Below are 26854 nucleotides of genomic sequence, written 5' to 3'. Positions count from 1 at the left end.
CTAGAACAGAACTAGAACAGAACTAGGACAGAACTAGGGCAGAACTAGAACAGAACTAGAACAGAACTAGAACAGAACTAGAACAGAACTAGAACAGAACTAGAACAGAACTAGAACAGAACTAGAACAGAACTAGAACAAAACTAGAACAGAACTAGAACAGAACTAAAACAGAACTAGAACAGAACTAGAACAGAACTAGAACAGAACTAGAACGGAACTAGAACAGAACTAGAACAGAACTAGAACAGAACTAGAACAGAACTAGAACAGAACTAGAACAGAACTAGAACGGAACTAGAACAGAACTAGAACAGAACTAGAACAGAACTAGAACAGAACTAGAACAGAACTAGAACAGAACTAGAACAGAACTAGAACAGAACTAGAACAGAACTAGAACAGAACTAGAACAGAACTAGAACAGAACTAGAACAGAACTAGAACAGAACTAGAACAGAACTAGAACAGAACTAGAACAGAACTAGAACAGAACTAGAACAGAAACTAGAACAGAACTAGAACAGAACTAGAACAGAACTAGAACAGAACTAGAACAGAACTAGAACAGAACTAGAACAGAACTAGAACAGAACTAGAACAGAACTAGAACAGAACTAGAACAGAACTAGAACAGAACTAGAACAGAACTAGAACAGAACTAGAACAGAACTTAGAACAGAACTAGAACAGAACTAGAACAGAACTAGAACAGAACTAGAACAGAACTAGAACAGAACTAGAACAGAACTAGAACAGAACTAGAACAGAACTAGAACAGAACTAGAACAGAACTAGAACAGAACTAGAACAGAACTAGAACAGAACTAGAACAGAACTAGAACAGAACTAGAACAGAACTAGAACAGAACTAGAACAGAACTAGAACAGAACTAGAACAGAACTAGAACAGAACTAGAACAGAACTAGAACAGAACTAGACAGAACTAGTAGAACAGAACTAGAACAGAACTAGAACAGAACTAGAACAGAACTAGAACAGAACTAGAACAGAACTAGAACAGAACTTGAACAGAACTAGAACTGAACTAGAGCAGAACTAGAACAGAACTTGAACTAAACTAGAACTAAACTAGAACTGAACTAGAACTGAACTAGAACTGAACTAGAACTGAACTAGAACTGAACTAGAACTGAACTAGAACTGAACTAGAACTGAACTAGAACTGAACTAGAACTGAACTAGAACTGAACTAGAACTGAACTAGAACTGAACTAGAACTGAACTAGAACTGAACTAGAACTGAACTAGAACTGAACTAGAACTGAACTAGAACTGAACTAGAACTGAACTAGAACTGAACTAGAACTGAACTAGAACTGAACTAGAACTGAACTAGAACTGAACTAGAACTGAACTAGAACTGAACTAGAACTGAACTAGAACAGAACTAGAACAGAAATAGAACAGAACTAGAACAGAACTAGAACAGAACTAGAACAGAACTAGAACTGAACTAGAACTGAACTAGAACTGAACTAGAACTGAACTAGAACTAAACTAGAACTAAACTAGAATTTAGGGTTTAGATTAACGGTTAAGATTAAAATGTTGGTATGATTTATCGCAACTTAAATTTTTGGCATTGTTCGAAGCTTAAAGTTTATATTTTTTTTAAATCTATTATTTACTTGCTATACATATTTGTACAATTGAATCTACAATGAAAAATTTTAGTAAATAATATAATGTTTAACTTGGGTTGAAACAAGCAACCGCATACTTAATGCTGACTTAAGGTCTAACTTGTTAGCGTATGTTCTTAAAAGTTTAATATTTTAACAGAAATTATACAAAAAGATTTAAATAAAATTTTATATGATGCCAAGTACAAATGAGAATGTAAAATTAACATAAACTTATAAATGTTGTAAATTTTACAAAAATCTATAAACTATTTATTCAGATGATTTTAAATGAAAACCAGTTTAAAATGCAAGTTCAATAAATTAAATGAAGTTCAAGTGTAAATAGGTTTTATGATAAAGACCTTAATAAAATATCTCAAGTTCCATTTATCAATAAAAAACTATTGAATTTATTTTATAATCTAAAATAATAGTTAAACAAAAGTTCTATAGAATTGTTATACCCTACACCACTTTAGTGGGGAGGGTATATTGGATTTGTGCTGATGTTTGTAACATACAAAAATATTCGTCCTAGACCCACCTTAAAGTATACCAATCGGCTTAGAATCGTTTTCTGAGTCGATTAAGCTATGTCCGTCCGTCCGTCTGGCTGGCTGTCCATGTAAAAATTGTGTGCAAGGTACAGGTCGCAATTTTCAAGATAATTGGATGAAATTTGGCATGCACGTTTTATTTGACCTAAGGACGAAGCCTATTGAAAATCGGTCCATTATTTCACCTAGCCCCCATAGAACAGAACCCCCCGAAAAGGGCTTCTGAGCTCATAATTATGTTAAATATGCAGATATATCGGTATACGGCACAACTAAGTTTTATAGAAGTCTTGATGACCCTGCCAAATTTCATAAAGATCGGGCCCCATTTGACCCTAGCTCCCATACAAAGTCCCCTTCAGAAAATTACTTAAATGTCCCAAATTAGCTTATAAACACAAATATCGCGATGAAATTCAGCACAATAAAATATTATGTCAATATAAATATATTTACAAAATTTTATCGGGCTTGGTCCATATTTGCCCCTAGCCCCCATATAAAGCCTCTTTCAGCAAATTAGTTTTTCATCCATAAATTGTTTAAATGTATCGGAACAAGGGAATATTGAAGATAAATGCTTTATTATGAAAAATAAATCACATTTAATATTCATAACTGGTGTAGGGTATCATATGGCCGGCCACGCCCGACTATAATTTCTTACTTATTTTTTTGTTGTTGTTGTGGTATGAAACCTTAAACCTATAATTAAAATTTAAAAGTTTATTTTGAAATTAAGCTGCTAAATAATAATTTTATATTAAAAAACTATTATTAAGTTTATTGCTTATTTGGACAAGCTTATTTAAGGGTGGTTTCAAATTTATTACGCATAACTGGAGTAATTCTAAAGAAAATTTTACAATTATCTGGGTGTTATATCTAAAACACCTTTCCTATTTCATTCCAAACACATTCAAACACATTTAATATTGCCACCGCTAAATACCGTCTAAACACGAGATTAACATTTTTAATCAATATTAAATATATTTTTACTAAAATGGCCACACACGGAACTAAAAAATTGTTTTTATTTTCATTCCATATAAATCCGATTTCAATTGATTGTTTATTCACCACCCATTGTAAAAAGATTTTGCATAAATAGATTAAACATGTTTTACACAAAAGCACGCGTCTGGATTTAAAGGAAAAGTTTCTTTTGTTTTAATAATCTGTTTGTTTTTGTTGTGGTATTTTGATAAAACATTTTCAGCAATAAAAATCGGAAGACTTCAACAATAAAACACAATTGCTTTAAGAATAACAATGAGTTTAAAAATAGCTCTCTTAAGAGATAGAGGGTGTAAGATTTATAAATAGATTTTTTTTTTTTATAAAAATAACAAAAAATGGGTGTGAATTGTAAATTGTAGACAATGTGCAATAGGAAAACAACAATAATAAGTTAATAATAGTAGCAATAAAATTACAATTACAAAATATTTCTAAAATATTTCACAATTTTTTAAGATTGATAGTCTAGTCTATAGTCTGGACTATAGTCTAGTCTATAGTCTGGACTATAGTCTAGTCTATAGTCTGGACTATAGTCTAGTCTATAGTCTGGACTATAGACTAGTCTATAGTGTGGACTATAGTCTAGTCTATAGTCTGGACTATAGTTTAGTCTATAGTCTGTACTATAGTCTAGTCTATAGTCTGGACTATAGTCTAGTCTATAGTCTGGACTATAGTCTAGTCTATAGTGTGGACTATAGTCTAGTCTATAGTCTGGACTATAGTCTAGTCTATAGTGTGGACTATAGTCTAGTCTATAGTCTGGACTATAGTCTAGTCTATAGTCTGGACTATAGTCCAGTCTATAGTCTGGACTACAGTCTAGTCTATAGTCTGGACTATAGTCTAATCTATAGTCTGGACTATAGTCTAGTCTATAGTCTGGACTATAGTCCAGTCTATAGTCTGGACTATAGTCTAGTCTATAGTCTGGACTATAGTCCAGTCTATAGTCTGGACTATAGTCTAGTCTATAGTCTGGACTATAGTCTAGTCTATAGTCTGGACTATAGTCTAGTCTATAGTCTGGACTATAGTCTAGTCTATAGTCTGGACTGTAGTCTAGTCTATAGTCTGGACTATAGTCTAGTCTATAGTCTGCACTATATTCTAGTCTATAGTCTGGACTATAGTCTAGTCTATAGTCTGGACTATAGTCTAGTCTATAGTCTGGACTATAGTCTAGTCTATAGTCTGGACTATAGTCTAGTCTATAGTCTGGACTATAGTCTAGTCTATAGTCTGGACTACAGTCTAGTCTATAGTCTGGACTACAGTCTAGTCTATAGTCTGGACTATAGTCTAGTCCTATAGTCTGGACTATAGTCTAGTCTAAGTCTGGACTACAGTCTAGTCTACAGTCTGGACTACAGTCTAGTCTATAGTCTGGACTATAGTCTAGTCTATAGTCTGGACTATAGTCTAGTCTATAGTCTGGACTATAGGTCTAGTCTATAGTCTGGACTATAGTCTGGACTATAGTCTAGTCTATAGTTTGGACTATAGTCTAGTCTATAGTTTGGACTATAGTCTAGTCTATAGTTTGGACTATAGGTCTAGTCTATAGTCTGGACTATAGTCTATAGTCTGTACTATAGTCTGGCCTATAGTCTAGTCTATAGTATGTACTATAGTCTATTCTATAGTATGGACTATAGTCTAGTCTATAGTCTGGACTATAGTCTAGTCTATAGTCTAGTCTGGACTATAGTCTAGTCTATAGTCTGGACTATAGTCTAGTCTATAGTCTGGACTATAGTCTAGTCTATAGTCTGGACTATAGTCTAGTCTATAGTCTGACTATAGTCTAGCTATAGTCTGGACTATAGTCTAGTCTATAGTTTAGTCTATAGTCTGGACTATAGTCTAGTCTATAGTCTGGACTATAGTCTAGTCTATAGTCTGGACTATAGTCTAGTCTATAGTCTGGACTATAGTCTAGTCTATAGTCTGGATTATAGTCTAGTCTATAGTCTGGACTATAGTCTAGTCTATAGTCTGGACTATAGTCTAGTCTATAGTCTGGACTATAGTCTAGTCTATAGTCTGGACTATAGTCTAGTCTATAGTCTGGACTATAGTCTAGTCTATAGTCTGGACTATAGTCTGGACTATAGTCTAGTCTATAGTCTGGACTATAGTCTAGTCTATAGTCTGGACTATAGTCTAGTCTATAGTCTGGACTATAGTCTAGTCTATAGTCTGGACTAGTCTAGTCTATATTCTAGTCTATAGTTTAGTCTATAGTCTAGTCTAGTCTAGTCCATAGTCTGGACTATAGTCTAGTCTATAGTCTGGACTATGGTCTAGTCTACAGTCAGGACTATAGTCTAGTCTACTGTCTGGACTATAGACTAGTCTAAAGTCTGGAACATAGACTAGTCTATAGTCTGGAAGATACTCTAGTTTATAGTCTGGACTATAGTCCAGTCTATAGTATGGAGTATAGTATAGTCTATAGTCTGGAATATAGACTAGACTATAGTCTGAACTATGGTCTACTCTGTAGTCTAGTCTATAGTCTGGACTATAGGCTAGTCTATAGTCTGGACTATAGGCTAGTCTAAAGTCGGGAACATAAACTAGTCTATAGTCTGGAATATAATGTAATCTATAGTCTGTATTATAGCCCAGTATGGATCATAGCTATAGTATGGACTATAGTCTAGTCTATAGTCTGGACTATAGTATGGACTATAGTCTAGTCTATAGTCTGGACTATAGTCTAGTCTATAGTCCGGACTATAATTTGGTGTATAGTCTGGACTATAGTCTAGTCTATAGTATGGACTATAGTCTGGACTATAGTCTAGTCTATAGTCTGGACTGTAGTCTAGTCTATAGTCTGGACAATATTCTGGTGTATAGTCTGGACTATAGTCTAGTCTATAATCTAGTACATAGTCTGGACTATATTCTAGTCTATAGTCTGGATTATAGTCTAGTCTATAGTATGTACTATAGTCTATTCTATAGTATGGACTATAGTCTACTCTATAGTCTGGAATATAGACTATAGACTGGACTATTGTCTAGTCTACAGTCTGGACTATAGTCTAGTCTACTATCTGGAATATAGACTAGTCTAAAGTATGGAACATAGACTAGTCTATAGTCTGGAATATACTCTTGTTTATAGTCTGGACTATAGTCCAGAATTCAGACTAGACTATAGACTAGTTTATAGTCTAGTCTATAGTATAGTTAGTCTAGTCTATAATCTGGTCTATAGTCTTGTCTATACTCTAGTCTATATTTTAGTCTATAGTCTAATCTATAGTCCAGTTTAGAGTCTAGTCTATACTCTAGTCTATATAGTTAGTCCATAGTTTTGTTTATAGTCTCGTCTGTAGTCTAGGTTTCACTGGGGTAATTGAACTTGCAATAGTAGTTAACTATTAATTAGTTTTTATAGTGGAATCTAAGGTCACTTAACAATTATCTTATTTGTTCCTTAATAGCTAGACTTAAGTCAGTGAACTTAGTCTAACTATTTAGCAAATATACTTTTTGTTTAAAGAGGCACCCACTTAATAATAATTTAAATATTGAAAATTAAAAACATAAATAGTAAATTTAACACGTATGTTTTATACCTTGTTGTTGTTTTAAAATGTAGGCTATTTCCTTATGACTTTTGGCACATTCGTTAGTTAATAAATTATTTAAATTTAATAACCTTTACATTATAAATGAGAATTTACAATAGATAAGGAGTGTCTAACAATTAGTTAGTTTATAGAAAAATTGCTTAAAAGTTGCACGTTACAAATAGAATTTAAAAATTACTCAAGATTTTAAACAAAAACAAAAGATTTCCTTTACTAAATGACAAAAAAAACAACAATAAAAGAATTGTTTAAAAAAAATGACGTCAAAGTAATTAAATTATGTAGTTAATTAAACGATTTTTATTATTTTTATTTTTGGTTTTAAAGTCAACGTTACGCATAATAAATTAATTAAGCTTAAATGATGCAGGAAAGATATTGTATGTTCATGATAATTAGCCTAGAGAGAGGAAGAGAGGGAGAGCTAAAAAACAAAACAAAAAGCCAATAATTGTAAACAAAGTTTGTTGTTTAAGTCTTTTGTTTTTTGCTGTTTTAATGGAGGCGCTTCAGTAGTTTGATTTTATTTTAAATTATTGTGTTAAACAAGATGTTTTTGTACAAATGTTTTAAAGTTTATAAAATCGTTTCATTATGATTTATTAGAATTTGTAAGAAATACTTTGTTTTTGTTTATTTGTAGTTGTTGTATTTGACAAAACTCATTGAATTGTTCTTCTTTCTTTATTTTTTGTTAACAGTTTGTTTCCTCTTATAGATTTCTTGGCTTTGGGGCCAAGTTAAATATTTTTTTTATATTTGTAGCTGTTTATATTTTCAAAGTAGAATTTTTTAGTAATTTTTGTTGTTTTTTTATACTATTTGTTTATTTTATTAAGTTAACAACGTGTTTTTTTCTGTTTTGTTTTGTCATTTCGCAAGTTTTTATAGCAATCAGTTGGATTTTAAACGCGTATTGCGGCGGTTGTGGAAGAAGCTTTAAATATTAATCGTTAGGAATTTTGAATTTAGAAAAAAAATTTAAGAAAATATGAAAATTTATGGAATTGAAAAAACATTTAATAAAACTTAAAAGAAAAAATTAAACAAATATAAAATAAAATATTTAAAAACAAAATTAAAAATAAACAGAAAATAAAATATTAGAAATAATAAATTATATATTGAAAATTGAAACAAAAATAAATTTCAACTTGAAGAGTATTAAAAATTTTTATAAAAAATAACATTTTAAATAAAAATCTAAAAATTTAAACCAATTTACAACTAATACTGTTAAGTCGAGTAATCATTAAACTTAAATTAAAAAAAAAAGTATTTCAAATTTTCGAACGTCTTCGAAAATCCTTTTTCCTTATTAAAAGATAAATCATGGCTTTGCCGGCCACCTCAGCTTTATGTGGAATATTTACATTTCTATTAGGTAAGTGTAAAAAGAAATCATTTTCTACATTTCTTGGTGAATAAGCTTTTTGGTGAAACAAAATTAAAGAATTGAACAAAAAGTGAACTAGAACAGAATTAGAAAACTATAGAATTAGAGGAGAAGTGAACTAAAAGTGAATTAGAAGTGAACTACAACTGAACTAAAAGTGAATTAGAAGCGAACTAGAATTGAACTAGAACTAAACTAGAACTGAACTAAAACTGAACTAAAACTGAACTAGAACTGAACTAAAACTGAACTAAAACTGAACTAGAACTGAACTAAAACTGAACTAGAACTGAAATAGAACTGAACTAGAACTGAACTAGAACTGAACTAGAACTGAACTAGAACTGAACTAGAACTGAACTAGAACTGAACTAGAACTGAACTAGAGACTGACTAGAACTGAACTAGAACTGAACTAGAACTGAACTAGAACTGAACTAGAACTGAACTAGAACTGAACTAGAACTGAACTAAACTGAACTAGAACTGAACTAGAACTGAACTAGAACTGAACTAGAACTGAACTAGAACTGAACTAGAACTGAACTAGAACTGAACTAGAAACTGAACTAGAAACTGAACTAGAACTGAACTAGAACTGAACTAGAACTGAACTAGAACTGAACTAGAACTGAACTAGAACTGACTAGAACTGAACTAGAACTGAACTAGAACTGAACTAGAACTGAACTAGAACTGAACTAGAACTGAACTAGAACTGAACTAGAACTGAACTAGAACTGAACTAGAACTGAACTAGAACTGAACTAGAACTGAACTAGAACTGAACTAGAACTGAACTAGAACTGAACTAGAACTGAACTAGAACTGAACTAGAACTGAACTAGAACTGAACTAGAACTGAACTAGAACTGAACTAGAACTGAACTAGAACTGAACTAGAACTGAACTAGAACTGAACTAGAACTGAACTAGAACTGAACTAGAACTGAACTAGAACTGAACTAGAACTGAACTAGAACTGAACTAGAACTGAACTAGAACTGAACTAGAACTGAACTAGAACTGAACTAGAACTGAACTAGAACTGAACTAGAACTGAACTAGAACTGAACTAGAACTGAACTAGAACTGAACTAGAACTGAACTAGAACTGAACTAGAACTGAACTAGAACTGAACTAGAACTGAACTAGAACTGAACTAGAACTGAACTAGAACTGAACGAACTAGAACTGACTAGAACTGAACTAGAACTGAACTAGAACTGAACTAGAACTGAACTAGAACTGAACTAGAACTGAACTAGAACTAAACTAGAACTGAACTAGAACTGAACTAGAACTGAACTAGAACTGAACTAGAACTGAACTAGAACTGAACTAGAACTGAACTAGAACTGAACTAGAACTGAACTAGACTGAACTAGAAAACTGAACTAGAACTGAACTAGAACTGAACTAAACTGAACTAGAACTGAAACTAGAACTGAACTAGAATGACTAGAATGAACTAGAACTGAACTAGAACTGAACTAGAACTGAACTAGAACTGAACTAGAACTGAACTAGAACTGAACTAGAACTGAACTAGAACTGAACTAGAACTGAACTAGAACTGAACTAGAACTGAACTAGAACTGAATTAGAACTGAACTAGAACTGAACTAGAACTGAACTAGAACTGAACTAGAACTGAACTAGAACTGAACTAGAACTGAACTAGAACTGAACTAGAACTGAACTAGAACTGAACTAGAACTGACTGAACTGAACTAGAACTGAAATAGAACTGCTCATTTAAAAATGAACTATAGCAGAACTAGAGACTTTAATTCAAACATTTTTTAAATTTTTTCTTAATGAGTTCTTAAACAGTTCTTAAAATACCTCTTTAAATAAAATATTATCTATTATATAAAATGAATCATAAATTATTGTGCATAATCATTAAGTTTATTTAATTAGTTTAATGAACTTTTTTTTAGTTCCATTAACTTTATTTTCTGATATTTTCAATATTTAACCATCAAAATCTTAAAAACCGCATGTAGTTTTTGTTTTGCAATAGTATTGCCCCCATTTATATGCTTTATAATTTATGATTTAATACAAATATTATGATTACTATTTAACTACAAAAAAAAAAGAGTGTTAATTTAATAAACAGCAGCCGGCTAAAAAAAGAACCTCAACAAATGTGGAGGCAAAACAAAACATTCATTTCCGCATTTTGTTAATATAATGTTAACAAAAAATATAAACAAAAAATGCCATGATATAGATTTAAAAATGTTTTTTTTTTTAATATTTAAATAAATATACATAAATGAATAGTTTTTATTATAAGCGAGAGAGAGAGTGAACAAAAGACGCATCATTTTTGAAATTAATGATATTCATTATAAAAACAAACTAATGACAATAAAATCTTAACATTGACAATGATTTTAAAGTTTTTTTACAGTTTTTATGGTGAATTTAAATTGATCATAAAGACATTAAATTGTTGTTAGATTTTTATAGCACATTTTGTATTTAATTGGCTTAAACTGCAATGAATTTAAAGATAAAAACAAAACTGATAATTATAGAGTTGTTGTTGTTGTTGTTTTTAACTAGCTGCTACTATAGTGGCTTAACATACCAAAACAAATAATCCAAAATCACGTTTTAACAATGTGTGAAGAAAACGTAATATTTCAAATTTCAAACTAGCTGACTAATGGGGAAGGTGCGCTAACCTAAACAAGCGGTTAAATATAAAAAAACCCTTATAACTCACATCTTTTGTTAAGCCCTAATTCCTTGAATTTCTTCTAATATATTACCAAACCAAACAAATTATTTGTAATATCCCTCTTAGGCTACCTTCCCCCTAATCTTTTTCTATTATTGCCTGCATTGCTTGTTATGAATTTAAATTGTGTGTGTTTTGTTGTTTTTTTTGTCGTATTTACTGATGACCATTAATTGATTTTGTAAATCTTGTTTCACGTTCAAGTTCAGGGTGGAATTTTGATTAAAAACTAAATTGTATAAAAAACACTTTAATTAAAAGTTTATGTAAATTTATTTTGGCAATACAAAACATTTGTTTGTTTCATTAATTAAGTATTTAATGAGCAAAATTTTCACTTTCAATTTGTTTTTTAATTACAGCTGGTTCTCCCATATTTTATAGTCCCAGTCCTAGGGGATTCTGCTCGAATTGTTGTGAGATAAAGGAAAGAGATGATATTAAATTTATGTTGTATACGAGGTAAGTTAAAAGAAAAAATCTCTTCTTTACAAAGAAAATACTAGACTAGACTATAACTATGAAGAATATCATCGAGACTATATTCTAGTCTATAGCCGAGACTATTGTCGAGTCTATAGTGGAGTCTATCGAGTCTATTATCTCGACTATAGTCGAGTCTAGTTCAGTTCTAGTTCTAGTTCGGTTCTAGTTCAGTTCTAGTTCAGTTCTAGTTCAGTTCTAGTTCAGTTCTAGTTCAGTTCTAGTTCAGTTCTAGTTCAGTTCTAGTTCAGTTCTAGTTCAGTTCTAGTTCAGTTCTAGTTCAGTTCTAGTTCAGTTCTAGATCAGTTCTAGTTCAGTTCTAGTTCAGTTCTAGTTCAGTTCTAGTTCAGTTCTAGTTCAGTTCTAGTTTAGTTCTAGTTTTCTAGTCATTCTAGTTCAGTTCTAGTTCAGTTCTAGTTCAGTTCTAGTTCAGTTCTAGTTTCAGTTTCTAGTTCAGTTCTAGTTCAGTTCTAGTTCAGTTCTAGTTCAGTTTCTAGTTCAGTTCTAGTTCAGTTCTAGTTCAGTTTCTAGTTCAGTTTCTAGTTCAGTTTCTAGTTCAGTTCTAGTTCAGTTCTAGTTCAGTTCTAGTTCAGTTCTAGTTCAGTTCTAGTTCAGTTCTAGTTCAGTTCTAGTTCAGTTCTAGTTCAGTTCTAGTTCAGTTCTAGTTCAGTTCTAGTTCAGTTCTAGTTCAGTTCTAGTTCAGTTCTAGTTCAGTTCTAGTTCAGTTCTAGTTCAGTTCTAGTTCAGTTCTAGTTCAGTTCTAGTTCAGTTCTAGTTCAGTTCTAGTTAGTTCTAGTTCAGTTCTAGTTCTAGTTCTGTTCTAGTCTGTTCTAGTTCTGTTCTAGTTCTGTTCTAGTTCTGTTCTAGTTCTGTTCTAGTTCTGTTCTAGTTCTGTTCTAGTTCTGTTCTAGTTCTGTTCTAGTTCTGTTCTAGTTCTGTTCTAGTTCTGTTCTAGTTCTGTTCTAGTTCTGTTCTAGTTCTGTTCTAGTTCTGTTCTAGTTCTGTTCTATTCTGTTCTAGTTCGTTCTAGTTCTGTTCTAGTTCTGTTCTAGTTCTGTTCTAGTTCTGTTCTAGTTCTGTTCTAGTTCTGTTCTAGTTCTGTTCTAGTTCTGTTCTAGTTCTGTTCTAGTTCTGTTCTAGTTCTGTTCTAGTTCTGTTCTAGTTCTGTTCTAGTTCTGTTCTAGTTCTGTTCTAGTTCTGTTCTAGTTCTGTTCTAGTTCTGTTCTAGTTCTGTTCTAGTTCTGTTCTAGTTCGTTCTAGTTCTGTTCTAGTTCTGTCTAGTTCTGTTCTAGTTCTGTTCTAGTTCTGTTCTAGTTCTGTTCTAGTTCTGTTCTAGTTCTGTTCTAGTTCTGTTCTAGTTCTGTTCTAGTTCTGTTCTAAGTTCTGTTCTAGTTCTGTTCTAGTTCTCTGTTCTAGTTCTGTTCTAGTTCTGTTCTAGTTCTGTTCTAGTTCTGTCTAGTTCTGGTTCTAGTTTCTGTTCTAGTTCTGTTCTAGTTCTGTTCTAGTTCTGTTCTAGTTCTGTTCTAGTTCTGTTCTAGTTCTGTTCTAGTTCTGTTTCTAGTTCTGTTCTAGTTCTGTTCTAGTTCTGTTCTAGTTCTGTTCTAGTTCTGTTCTAGTTCTGTTCTAGTTCTGTTCTAGTTCTGTTCTAGTTCTGTTCTAGTTCTGTTCTAGTTCTGTTCTAGTTCTGTTTCTAGTTCTGTTCTAGTTCTGTTCTAGTTCTGTTCTAGTTCTGTTCTAGTTCTGTTCTAGTTCTGTTCTATTCTGTTCTAGTTCTGTTCTAGTTCTGTTCTAGTTCTGTTCTAGTTCTGTTCTAGTTTCTGTTCTAGTTCTGTTCTAGTTCTGTTCTAGTTCTGTTCTAGTCTGTTCTAGTTCTGTTCTAGTTTCTGTTCTAGTTCTGTTCTAGTTCTGTTCTAGTTCTGTTCTAGTTCTGTTCTAGTTTCTGTTCTAGTTGTTCTGTTCTAGTTCTGTTCTAGTTCTGTTCTAGTTCTGTTCTAGTTCTGTTCTAGTTCTGTTCTAGTTCTGTTCTAGTTCTGTTCTAGTTTTTCTGTTCTAGTTCTGTTCTAGTTCTGTTCTAGTTCTGTTCGAGTTCTGTTCTAGTTCTGTGTCTAGTTCTGTCTAGTTCTGTCTAGTTCTTTCTAAGTTCTGTTCTAGTTCTGTTCTAGTTTCTGTTCTAGTTCTGTGTCTAAGTTCTTCTGTTCTAGTTCTGTTCTAGTTCTGTTTCTAGTTCTGTTCTAGTTCTGTTCTAGTTCTGTTCTAGTTTTGTTCTGATTCAATTCAGTTTAACTTTTTGTTAATTTTAATTATCCTAATTTGTTTCTTTGGAAAAATATTTTTAATCAAAATTTTGTTTCCATTTTCCTTTTGCTAGAAAAATCCATTTAAATTTCAATATTTATTTTGAGTGATGAGAAACGTTTGCGCAAAAGCAATTTCAATTTCAATTATCCTTTGGCAATTTATTTGCATGGCTTCTCTGAATCAGCGACGGGTGAAAAACAAAGTAGTCAGGAGGTTAAAGATGGTAAGTTATTATTAATATGCATTCACACATAGCAGAACAACACACACTTACATACACCACAAACACACATGCTATATAATACCCGACAGTACTGGGGGATTGTTGACTACTGAATGGAAATAAACGTCACTAGATAATTTACTCTAAACTGTCATAAGGGGTCTATAGCTATCATTTAAACTGTGCGGCATAATTGTATATGTGTATGGTATGTGTATGTATGTTTAAGGACATTTTATTCCCTACAGAAAATTAATTGCATATTTATATTTATACTCTTGTATGTGTCGCTATATGTGCGTTTTTATTTTATTCCTTTGATAGCATTTTTAAAAGGCGGAAATTACAATGTCATACTCATCGATTGGAGTCCAATGACTGCGGTGCCCTGGTATACCAATGCAGTTGATAATTTACCCGTGGCAGCCAGATATGTGGCAAGATTTATACGTTTCCTTTTACAGCAGGGCTATCAAGTGCAAAAGATCCATTTGATAGGTTTTAGCTTGGGAGCAGAGGTTTCGGGTTTCATAGGCAAACAACTGCAGGAATGGGGTATCTATTTGCCTAGAATAACAGGTAGATTAAACAACAACACAAACAACTTTAAACATTTATTTATCGAATTTATGTTCCTCTAGGTCTTGACCCAGCTTTGCCTTTATTTGAGGATGGCAGTTCGAATCGCCGCTTGAGTCCCAAAGATGCTCAATTTGTGGATATTATACACACAGATGGTGGTATTTTGGGTAATCCTGAAGCTATGGGTCATGCTGATTTCTATCCTAATGGTGGTCACGCCTTACAGCCTGGTTGTGCCCGGCAGGAAATTGCCAATAATCGTTGGTTGGGCATAATAAGTAAGTTGTTGTACTCATATAATAGTTTATGGCTTTTTCTTCAGTGTATATGTGTTTGTGTGCATTTTCAGTAGGCTGCAGCCATCAACGTGCCTGGGAATATTTTATTGAATCTATACGCCGTCCATATGCCTTTCCAGCCAACAGATGTGAACCTTCAAAATTATTTGGCACTTGTCGTGATGGCAATGGCAAAGCATTCATGGGCATGGGAGCTGACAAAAGGTGAGTGGGTGTTTATTTAGCAAGGGAATATTTATGGCCAAAGAAAATTGTTTTGTGTAACTTTATTAAGAAAGTTATAGTAGAGAAAATGTCATTGAAGTATAAATAAGGAAACATAATTGCATTAGCTTTGGGCTTAAATTGATCAAGAGAGATTTTAATTAGTTTTTGTTAAGGTAAACTTTATTAATTTCTATTTTTGCATTAAAGTTGTAAAGCTTCTAATTTAGTTCTAGTTCTGTTCTTGTTCAGTTCTAGTTCTAGTTCGGTTCTAGTTCAGTTCTAGTTCAGTTCTAGTTCAGTTCTAGTTCAGTTCTAGTTCAGTTTCTAGTTCAGTTCTAGTTCAGTTCTAGTTCAGTTCTAGTTCAGTTCTAGTTCAGTTCTAGTTCAGTTCTAGTTCAGTTCTAGTTCAGTTCTAGTTCTAGTTCTAGTTCAGTTCTAGTTCAGTTCTACTTCAGTTCTACTTCAGTTCTAGTTCTAGTTCAGTTCTAGTTTTCTAGTTCTGTTCTAGTTCTGTTCTAGTTCTGTTCTAGTTCTGTTCTAGTTCTGTTCTAGTTCTGTTCTAGTTCTGTTCTAGTTCTGTTCTAGTTCTGTTCTAGTTCTGTTCTAGTTCTGTTCTAGTTCTGTTTTAGTTCTGTTCTAGTTCTGTTTTAGTTCTGTTTTAGTTCTGTTCTAGTTCTGTTCTAGTTCTGTTCTAGTTCTGTTCTATTCTGTTCTAGTTCTGTTCTAGTTCTGTTCTAGTTCTGTTCTAGTTCTAGTTCTGTTTTAGTTCTGTTCTAGTTCTGTTCTAGTTCTGTTCTAGTTCTGTTCTAGTTCGTTCTAGTTCTGTTCTAGTTGTTCTAGTTCTGTTCTAGTTCTGTTCTAGTTCTGTTCTAGTTCTGTTCTAGTTCTGTTCTAGTTCTGTTCTAGTTCTGTTCTAGTTCTGTTCTGTTCTAGTTCTGTTCTAGTTCTGTTCTAGTTCTGTTCTAGTTCTGTTTCTAGTTCTGTTCTAGTTCTGTTCTAGTTCTGTTCTAGTTCTGTTCTAGTTCTGTTCTAGTTCTGTTCTAGTTTGTTCTAGTTCTGTTTAGTTCTGTTCTAGTTCTGTTCTAGTTCTGTTCTAGTTCTGTTCTAGTTCTGTTCTAGTTCTGTTCTAGTTCTGTTCTAGTTCTGTTCAAGTTCTGTTCTAGTTCTGTTCTAGTTCTGTTCTAGTTCTGTTCTAGTTCTTTCTGTTCTAGTTCTGTTCTAGTTGTGTTGTAGTTCTGTTCTAGTTCTGTTCTAGTTCTGTTCTAGTTCTGTTCTAGTTCTGTTCTAGTTGTTCTAGTTCTGTTCTAGTTCTGTTCTAGTTCTGTTCTTTTTGTTCTAGTTCTGTTCTAGTTCTGTTCTAGTTCTGTTCTAGTTCTGTTCTAGTTCTTTCTAGTTCTGTTCTAGTTCTGTTCTAGTTCTGTTCTAGTTCTGTTCTAGTTCTGTTCTAGTTCTGTTCTAGTTCTGTTCTAGTTCTGTTCTAGTTCTGTTCTAGTTGTAGTTCTGTTCTAGTTTGTTCTAGTTCTGTTCTAGTTCTGTTAGTTCTGTTCTAGTTGTTAGTTCTGTTCTAGTTCTGTTCTAGTTCTGTTCTAGTTCTGTTCTAGTTCTGTTCTAGTTCTGTTCTAGTTCTGTTCTAGTTCTGTTCTAGTTCTGTTCTAGTTCTGTTCTAGTTCTGTTCTAGTTCTGTTCTAGTTCTGTTCTAGTTCTGTTCTAGTTGTTCTAGTTCTGTTCTAGTTCTGTTCTAGTTCTGTTCTAGTTCTAGTGTTCTAGTTCTGTTCTAGTTCTGTTCTAGTTTGTTCTAGTTCTGTTCTAGTTCTGTTCTAGTTCTGTTCTAGTTCTGTTCTAGTTGTTCTAGTTCTGTTCTAGTTCTGTTCTAGTTCTGTTCTAGTTCTGTTCTAGTTCTGTTCTAGTTCTGTTCTAGTTGTTCTAGTTCTGTTCTAGTTCTGTTCTAGTTGTTCTAGTTCTGTTCTAGTTCTGTTCTAGTTCTGTTCTAGTTCTGTTCTAGTTCTGTTCTAGTTCTGTTCTAGTTCTGTTCTAGTTCTGTTCTAGTTCTGTTCTAGTTCTGTTCTAGTTCTGTTCTAGTTCTGTTCTAGTTCTGTTCTAGTTCTGTTCTAGTTCTGTTCTAGTTCTGTTCTAGTTCTGTTCTAGTTCTGTTCTAGTTCTGTTCTAGTTCTGTTCTAGTTGTTCTAGTTCTGTTCTAGTTCTGTTCTAGTTCTGTTCTAGTTCTGTTCTAGTTCTGTTCTAGTTCTGTTCTAGTTCTGTTCTAGTTCTGTTCTAGTTCTGTTCTAGTTCTGTTCTAGTTCTGTTCTAGTTCTGTTCTAGTTCTGTTCTAGTTCTGTTCTAGTTCTGTTCTAGTTCTGTTCTAGTTCTGTTCTAGTTCTGTTCTAGTTCTGTTCTAGTTCTGTTCTAGTTCTGTTCTAGTTCTGTTCTAGTTCTGTTCTAGTTCTGTTCTAGTTCTGTTCTAGTTCTGTTCTAGTTCTGTTCTAGTTCTGTTCTAGTTCTGTTCTAGTTCTGTTCTAGTTCTGTTCTAGTTCTGTTCTAGTTCTGTTCTAGTTCTGTTCTAGTTCTGTTCTAGTTGTTCTATTCTGTTATAGTCTGTTCTAGTTCTGTTCTAGTTCTGTTCTAGTTCTGTTCTAGTTCTGTTCTAGTTCTGTTCTAGTTCTGTTCTAGTTCTGTTCTAGTTCTGTTCTAGTTCTGTTCTAGTTCTGTTCTAGTTCTGTTCTAGTTCTGTTCTAGTTCTGTTCTAGTTCTAGTTCTGTTCTAGTTTGTTCTAGTTCTGTTCTAGTTCTGTTCTAGTTCTGTTCTAGTTTGTTCTAGTTCTGTTCTAGTTCTGTTCTAGTTCTGTTCTAGTTCTGTTCTAGTTCTGTTCTAGTTCTGTTCTAGTTCTGTTCTAGTTCTGTTCTAGTTCTGTCTAGTTCTGTTCTAGTTCTGTTCTAGTTCTGTTCTAGTTCTGTTCTAGTTCTGTTCTAGTTCTGTTCTAGTTCTGTTCTAGTTCTGTTCTAGTTCTGTCTAGTTGTTCTAGTTCTGTTCGACTTCAGTTCTGGTCTCGTCTGTACTCTAGTGTGTATGTTAATCCGTTGAGAATAAGCCCTTAAATTTCTAGTAAAAAAGAATAAATACTTTGTTAAATTTTCCTTTTGTGTTCTTTACAAAATGATAACCCCTATAGATATACTATATTTATACAAGTAGTATTTTGAGTGATTGTCATCAATCATCGTTTGTTATCCTATTTACAATAGAATACAAGGATTTTAAAAAGAATATGTTGGCAGTGAGCAAAGAATAAGGAGACCGAAATGAAATCTTAACTAAATATAATATTTTATATTAAACAGACATGATTTATAGGAATTTGTTTATACTAGAACTTTTAATATTTAAACAGGGTGTTTAGTATTTCTAACAAACTCTCTTCATTCTAGATTACGTGGTAAATTCTTTTTGGATACAAATGATGAACCCCCATATGGAAAAAATACTTTTGGTGCAGCTGCGGGTGAATTTAAGAAAATATCTGCAGCTCTAACATTGTTACCAAGTGTACAAAAGCAACAGCACGTTTTGGAAGCACAACAGCAGGCAAATGGGGACGTGCAGCCAACGACAACTAACAACAACAATGTGACAACAGAAAATTTACATGAAATGAATGACACATTGATAGATGTTGCAACAATGACAGCTGCAATAAAACGAAATAGTTTACAAAGCGAAGATTTAGCAGCAACAACAAAATCATCAGCAGCAGGAGTGACAACGTCAACAGCAACTATTACTAGTAAAGTGCCAACTGCTGATGGCTGGAATAGTGTTAGTAGCAGGAGTAAAACTAATGTTGAAACGTGACATTATTAGGAGAAGAATAGTGTTTGAAAATAACAGGAATAAATTCATATAATAAGGTTAACAGAGAATTTAGGAACGTGTAAAACATAAAATGCAGATTTCAGCCATAACACGCAGGAAGTATGAAAATGATACAGTAGGTACACGATAAAAGGTTTAGAAAAAATTTTAGACAAAATTGGAATAATTTATGTATATGACGAAAATTTATATAACATTTTAATATTGTTGGCATAAATTTATTAGAAATATCTTTAAAACATTTTAGCAAGGTTTTACTGTTCTTTCCTAGGTTTATGTTAACCTGTTTTGTACAAGAGTATTGTTAGTCAAATAAGTTTTTTTCTTTCGATAATAATTTATTGTATGTGATAAAAAAAATATAAATTTTCCTAACGGAAATACCTCAGCTTTATAACATTTATAACATGTATTTAGTTTTATAAGTTCAGTATTAAGTTTTAGTTTTGTAAGATATTGCAAATAAGATTTTGTGAAAATGTCTAATAAAATTTTTATTTCATTGTGTGAAAAAAACTTATGTAAAATGGAAAATTGATAAACGAATTATTGTTTAAAATAAAAAGGTATAGAGTACACTAGACTACAAACTAGACTATAGACTTGACTATAGACTAGACTATAGGCTAGACTATAGACTAGACTATAGACTAGACTATAGACTAGACTATAGGCTAGACTATAGACTAGACTAGACTATAGACTAGACTATAGACTAGACTATAGACTAGACTATAGACTAGACTATAGACTAGACTATAGACTAGACTATAGGCTAGACTATAGGCTAGACCATAGACTAGACTATAGACTAGACTATAGACTAGACTATAGACTAGACTATAGACTATAGACTAGACTATAGACTAGACTATAGACTAGACTATAGACTAGACTATAGACTAGACTATAGACTAGACTATAGACTAGACTATATACTAGACTATAGACTAGACTATAGACTAGACCTATAGACTAGACTATAGACTAGACTATAGACTAGACTATATACTAGACTATAGACTAGACTATAGACTAGACTATAGACTAGACTATAGACTAGACTATAGACTAGACTAGACTAGACTATAGACTAGACTATAGACTAGACTATAGACTAGACTATAGACTAGACTATAGACTAGACTATAGACTAGACTATAGACTAGACTATAGACTAGACTATAGACTAGACTATAGACTAGACTATAGACTAGACTATAGACTAGACTATAGACTAGACTATAGACTAGACTATAGACTAGACTATAGACTAGACTATAGACTAGACTATAGACTAGACTATAGACTAGACTATAGACTAGACTAGACTAGACTAATAGACTAGACTATAGACTAGACTATAGACTAGACTATAGACTAGACTATAGACTAGACTATAGACTAGACTATAGACTAGACTATAGACTAGACTATAGGACAGACATGACTAGATATAGACTAGACTATAGACTAGACTATGACTAGACTATAGACTAGACTATAGACTAGACTATAGACTAGACTATAGACTAGACTATAGACTAGACTATAGAGCTAGACTATAGACTAGACTATAGAGTAGACTATAGACTAGACTATAGACTAGACTATAGACTAGACTATAGACTAGACTATAGGCTAGACTATAGACTGGACTATAGACTGGACTATAGACTAGTCTATAGTCTAGTCTATAGTCTAGTCTATAGTCTAGTCTATAGTCTATAGTCTAGTCTATAGTCTAGTCTATAGTCTAGTCTATAGTCTAGTCTATAGTCTAGTCTATAGTCTAGTCTATAGTCTAGTCTATAGTCTAGTCTATAGTCTAGTCTACAATCTAGTCTATAGTCTAGTATATAGTCCAGTCTATAGTCTAGTCTATAGTCTAGTCTATAGTCTAGTCTATAGTCTAGTCTACAATCTAGTCTATAGTCTAGTCTATAGTCTAGTCTATAGTATAGTCTATAGTCTAGTCTATAGTATAGTCTATAGTCTAGTCTATAGTCTATTCTATAGTCTAGTCTGTAGTCTAGTTAATAGTCTAGTCTATAGTCTAGTCTTTAGTCTAGTCTATAGTCTAGTCCATAGTCTAGTATAGTCAGTCTAGTATATAGTCTAGTCTATAGTCTAGTCTATAGTTTAGTCTATAGTCTAGTCTATAGTCTAGTCTATAGTCTAGTCTATAGTCTAGTCTATAGTCTAGTCTATAGTCTAGTCTATAGTCTAGTCTAGTCTATAGTCTAGTCTATAGTCTAGTCTATAGTCTAGTCTATAGTCTAGTCTATAGTCTAGTCTATAGTCTAGTCTATAGTCTAGTCTATAGTCTAGTCTATAGTCTAGTCTATAGTCTAGTCTATAGTCTAGTCTATAGTCTAGTCTATAGTCTAGTCTATAGTCTAGTCTATAGTCTAGTCTATAGTCTAGTCTATAGTCTAGTCTATAGTCTAGTCTATAGTCTAGTCTATAGTCTAGTCTATAGTCTAGTCTATAGTCTAGTCTATAGTCTAGTCTATAGTCTAGTCTATAGTCTAGTCTATAGTCTAGTCTATAGTCTAGTCTATAGTCTAGTCTATAGTCTAGTCTACAGTCTAGTCTACTTTAACATTTTACATTTCAAGTGAAAAGTTTAGCTTTTGAGGCGACAGCTGTACGTATACGCATTAATGATTTACTGATATTTCAAAAATTAAGTATACGCCAAATTTTGAAATAAAATTGAATGTTGTTTTATTTTGAGATTTTTAATCAAGAAACTTTTTGAAAGATGAAGTTTTTTTTTTAATTTTATATGTTCTTTAATATATATTATAATTTTTTAGTTATAAATTACTAATAAATTAAATATTTTTCAAGTGCAAATGTTTATTTCCATAAAATCTCAATTTCAAATTGTGCAAACAAATTGCTTCAATAATCTGCATGTATAAAAGCAATATCATAAGTTTAGCTTTGACATAATAAGTTATACTTAAGTATATATTCCATAACAAATAGTCTTGTTGGCATTTAAATTCTCACTCTCATGCGTGCTGGTTGTTTTTTCTTATTTAATTTAAATCTACAAAAGTGTTTACACATATTATTGATGGTAATCAACCTATAAATCAATCATTTACGTTGCCTTATGTTTATTTCGCTTCGACTTGATCTCTTTAGGTTTTATGTGTGTGGGTGTGTGTGTGTTTTGCTGCTACTCAAATTACATTAAAAAGAAGCCGACCTACTAGAGGTCCTTGTAAATATATTTTTATTTAATATTGATGTTACATGTATAGGTTTATAGGTTTTTATGTGTGTTTTCAAAACTATTTACACATACTCAAGTGTCATATCGTTTTCATAGAATGATTATTCAAATGGCAAAAGCTCTTCAAATATACATTTCCCACTAATAACATTTTTATTTATGAATCTAAATAGAAAAAATTGTATATAAATATCATATATATTTTCCTGCTATATTTCAATTTATTATTGTTATTACAAGTTGTTATTGTATTTTGCTGCTGTTGCGATTGTTGTTAGACTTATATCCTTTTGACATGCATTGCTAATTTTAACAAGTATTGACAGTGATGTGCCGCTGTAGACAACACACATATACATACATCAATACCAACATAAATTTGTATAAAACTGTATTTTCTATATAAAAGTGTCAGTAGTGTTTAGCCAGGACATTTATTGTGTTTTATAAATAAATTTACATACAAATGTATGCGACAAATTATAATTGATATTTCAGTTTCCTTTTTGTTTTTTTAGCAAAATCGCTTTTTTTATGAAAATATTACTTTCATTGAAAAAAAGTACTTTGTGTTTTCCTGTTTTTTCATAACCATTAGTTCGGTTTACGTGTTTAACTATATATATGTTTTTATTACTTTTGTTATTAACAAAAAAGCTAACAAATTAATTATTATTGATTATTGTGCATTAAAAGTGCTCGTAAATAAATTGCTAATAGAAATAGTAACAAAAAAGCTTTTATTTATTGTCTAAAATGTTGCCACTTGTAAGTGTTAACGGAAATGTTGAAAAAATATTGCATATTTTAAGGCTGTGACCTTTAAATAACTGTGTAGGTGAAACCGCTATATGTTTGGCAAAAAACAAAAATGAAATTTATTAACAGCAATATCAACACTAACCACTAGAACTAGGGAATTAACATAACATATTTTTAGGCTGACCTTTAATTAATGGCCTAAATGTGTTATTTTTTTCATTCTCTCACAAAAACTATACTAAAACCTTTAACCATCTTAAATGCTTTAAAATCTAAAACATTTACCATCTAAACATATTTACCACAAAATATACCACTCCTCCCTTGTTCACAGCCCGGTTTAACCCTCAAAAATATACCAAAAACTTCTAACACCTTAATCCTTTTACTGTAATCTATATAATACCATAGCCTACTTAAAGGCTTATAAAACTAGCCAATATTCAGCATATTTTAAAGAGCATATTATTAATATAACATACAAATTTAATAAAATCCAGAGCTTTTAACATTAAATACCAACAAAATCTCTTTTTGCAACTGCTGTTCAATATATTTCGCAACATATGCAAGTTCTTTTTTTTTTTTTCTATAACAAACCTAATGGTTCGTTAGTTTTAATATAGCAAAATTTGATTACAACAACAATGTAGAAGAAAGAACAGGGCAATAAGTAAGGAGAAATATCCTTGCACAATAACTTAACTTTACTATAATATTTAACACAAGTCTAACTCTACCATACTCTCGTTCGTCCATCAGAAACACAAATTTGAGTGTAGAACTTATTATCGGTCTTATAGATTAGACTGGACCAGACTATATAGTCGACTATAAACTAGATTATAGTCTAGACTATAGGCTGGAGTATAGAAAAGACAATAAGCTGGACTAATGACTATTCTATAGGCTATACAGTTCTGTAGACTATTGGTTGGACTGTAGAGTAGACTACAGTCTGGACTATATGCAAAACTAGAATATGTACTACACTACAGTTGGTTAGTTAGTTAGTTAGTTAGTTAGTTAGTTAGTTAGTTAGTTAAGTAGTTAGTTAGTTAGTTAGTAATTAGTAGTAGTTAGTTAGTTAGTTAGTTAGTGAGTTAGTTAATTAGTTGTAGTTAATTATTAGTTAGTAAGTTAGTTAAGTTAGGTAGTTAGTTAGTTAGTTAGTAGTTCTTAGGTAGTTAGTTAGTTAGTTAGTTAGTTAGTTAGTTAGTTAGTTGTTAGTAGTCGTTAGTTAGTTAGTTAGTTAGTTAGGTAGTTAGTAGTTAGTTAGTTAGTTAGTTAGTTAGTTAGTTAGTTCGTTAGTAGTTAGTTAGTAGTTAGTTGTTAGTTAGTTAGAGTTTAGTTAGTTCGTTAGTTAGTAGTTAGTTAGTTAGTTAGTTAGTTAGGTAGTTAGTTAGGTTAGTTAGTGTTAGTTAGTTAGTTCGTTAGTTAGTTAGTTAGTTAGTTCGTTGTTAGTTAGTTAGTTTCGTTAGTTAGTTAGTTAGTTGTAGTTAGTTAGTTAGTTTAGTTAGTAGTTGTTAGTTAGTTAGTTGTTAGTTCGTAGTTAGTTAGTTAGTTAGTTAGTTGTTAGAATTATTTAGTTAGTAGTTAGTTAGTTAGTTAGTTAGTTAGTTAGTTAGTTAGTTAGTTAGTTAGTTAGTTAGGTAGTTAGTAGTTAGTTAGTTAGTTAGTTAGTTAGTTAGTTAGTTAGTTAGTTAGTTAGTTAGTTAGTTAGTTAGTTAGTTAGTTAGTAGTTAGTTAGTTAGTTAGTTAGTTAGTTAGTTAGTTAGTTAGTTAGTTAGTAGTTAGTTAGTTAGTTAGTAGTTAGTTAGTTAGTTAGTTATTTAGTTAGTTAGTTAGTTAGTTAGGTTAGTTAGTTAGTTAGTTAGTTAGTTGTTAGTTAGTTAGTAGTTAGTTAGTTAGTTAGTTAGTTAGTTAGTTAGTTAGTTAGTTAGTTAGTTAGTTAGTTAGTTAGTTAGTTAGTTAGTTAGTTTTAGTTAGTTAGTTAGTTAGTTAGTTAGTTAGTTAGTTAGTTAGTTAGTTAGTTAGTTAGTTAGTTAGTTAGTTAGTTAGTTAGTTAGTTAGTAGTTAGTTAGTTAGTTAGTTAGTTAGTTAGTTAGTTAGTTAGTAGTTAGTTAGTTAGTAGTTAGTTAGTTAGTTAGTTAGTTAGTTAGTTAGTTAGTTAGTTAGTTAGTTAGTTAGTTAGTTAGTTAGTTAGTTAGTTAGTTAGTTAGTTAGTTAGTTAGTTAGTTAGTTAGTTAGTTAGTTAGTTAGTTAGTTAGTTAGTTAGTTAGGTAGTTAGTTAGTTAGTTAGTTAGTAGTTAGTTAGTTAGTTAGTTAGTTAGTAGTTAGTTAGTTAGTTAGTTAGTTAGTTAGTTAGTTAGTTAGTTAGTGTGGACTATAGATATAATACAGTCTATATAATACACCAGACTACATTTTAGACTACAGTCAGGAATTTGGACTAGACTATAGTTTGGACTATCGACTACAAACTAGGCAATTTCCTGGACTATAATATACTGTGACTATAGTCTGGTCTATAGGCTAGCTTATAGTCGGGACTACTGATTAGGCTATAGTTTGGACTATAGGCTATACTATAGTCAGGACTGTAGACTAAATAAATTCTGGATTTTAGACAAGTCTATAATCCGAACTATAGAATAAATATAATCAGTACAAAAGGGTGCACTATAAACTGGACTTTAGACAATACTACATGTATAGGCAAGTCTGGACCGTGGACAACAATGTTGTCTCGACAAAAGTTAGAAACCACTTTCTAGTCTTTTCTACTTCCTTAACTGTACTATAAATTCTGTAAAGCAGGAATCTGTCTTTAAAAGATTTCATATTATATATCATTCATTATATTTTTGTTTTCATACTCATTTACACTCTACCTTTCCTAGTTTCGTAGTTTCCATTAACCTTTAACCTTTCTTTGTCACATCATTGTTTATTTGTCAAACTATAAACTGAAACAGAGATAACAAAACGACCTTGAGTTCTTCAAGATTATAGCATGATAAATAATGCTTATGTTTAAAACCATGACATTAATATTCATATATTTTAAAAAAAATTCTATGGAAAAACACTTTAAAGATTTTATACAAAAGCAAAAAGAAAATCACACAAAAGTCTTTTTAATACTCAGCAAAAAACACTTTAAAATATGAGGCGCTACATCTTGCGCAATATTTCAATTGCTGTCATTATTTCGAAAAATGTTCATATAATTTTGTCATAATTTAATATTAATAAGATTAGTATTAGTACTTAGAAATATATATGAAATTCCGGCAAAAAAATCCTTGCCATGTGTCACCTAATAAGCTGAAATTGTTTTTTTTTCTGTTTAGGATTTATATGTATTTTAAAAACATTACCTGACTATTTTCGTGCTAATGAAATATGACACGCCAAAAATATTAAAACTGTAAATAAAATGTATGAATGTGGTGAAATAGCAAAAAATAAACTCTAAAACACACACACACATACAACTACACTCACACTTTAAGGCTTTTGAAATAAATAATATTATTTAATTTAATGTTAAGGACATATGAAATATTAGGCTTGGTTTGGACTCTCACTCTCTTTTACTGTGTTGTTTTGCTTTTGTAAATCTGGTCAAAATACCAAAAGCTGGGGTAGGTGCAATGAGAGTGACTATAGAATAGACTATAGACTAAACTATATATTACACTATAGTATATCGACTATAGACTAGACTATAGACTAGACTATAGACTAGACTATAGACTAGACTATAAACTAGACTATAGACTAGACTATAAACTAGACTATAGACTAGACTATAGACTAGACTATAGACTAGACTATAGACTAGACTATAGACTAGACTATAGACTAGACTATAGACT

General features: G+C 31.7%; 1 protein-coding gene and 1 pseudogene across 1 annotated transcript in view; one reads left to right on the top strand and one right to left on the bottom strand.

The window, feature by feature from the left end:
- LOC119605335 (uncharacterized protein DDB_G0271670) overlaps positions 1-26854 on the bottom strand; it is an 80738-nt gene that overhangs the window by 18306 nt on the left and 35578 nt on the right.
- LOC119605337 lies at positions 7937-19369 on the top strand (annotated as a pseudogene).

Source organism: Lucilia sericata, unplaced genomic scaffold (assembly GCF_015586225.1).
Source record: "Lucilia sericata isolate MDLA Ls3-8-SP2 unplaced genomic scaffold, ASM1558622v1 Contig000476F_arrow, whole genome shotgun sequence".
In the NCBI taxonomy this organism is placed as follows: domain Eukaryota; kingdom Metazoa; phylum Arthropoda; class Insecta; order Diptera; family Calliphoridae; genus Lucilia; species Lucilia sericata.
This window is presented reverse-complemented; position numbering and strand designations above follow the sequence as displayed.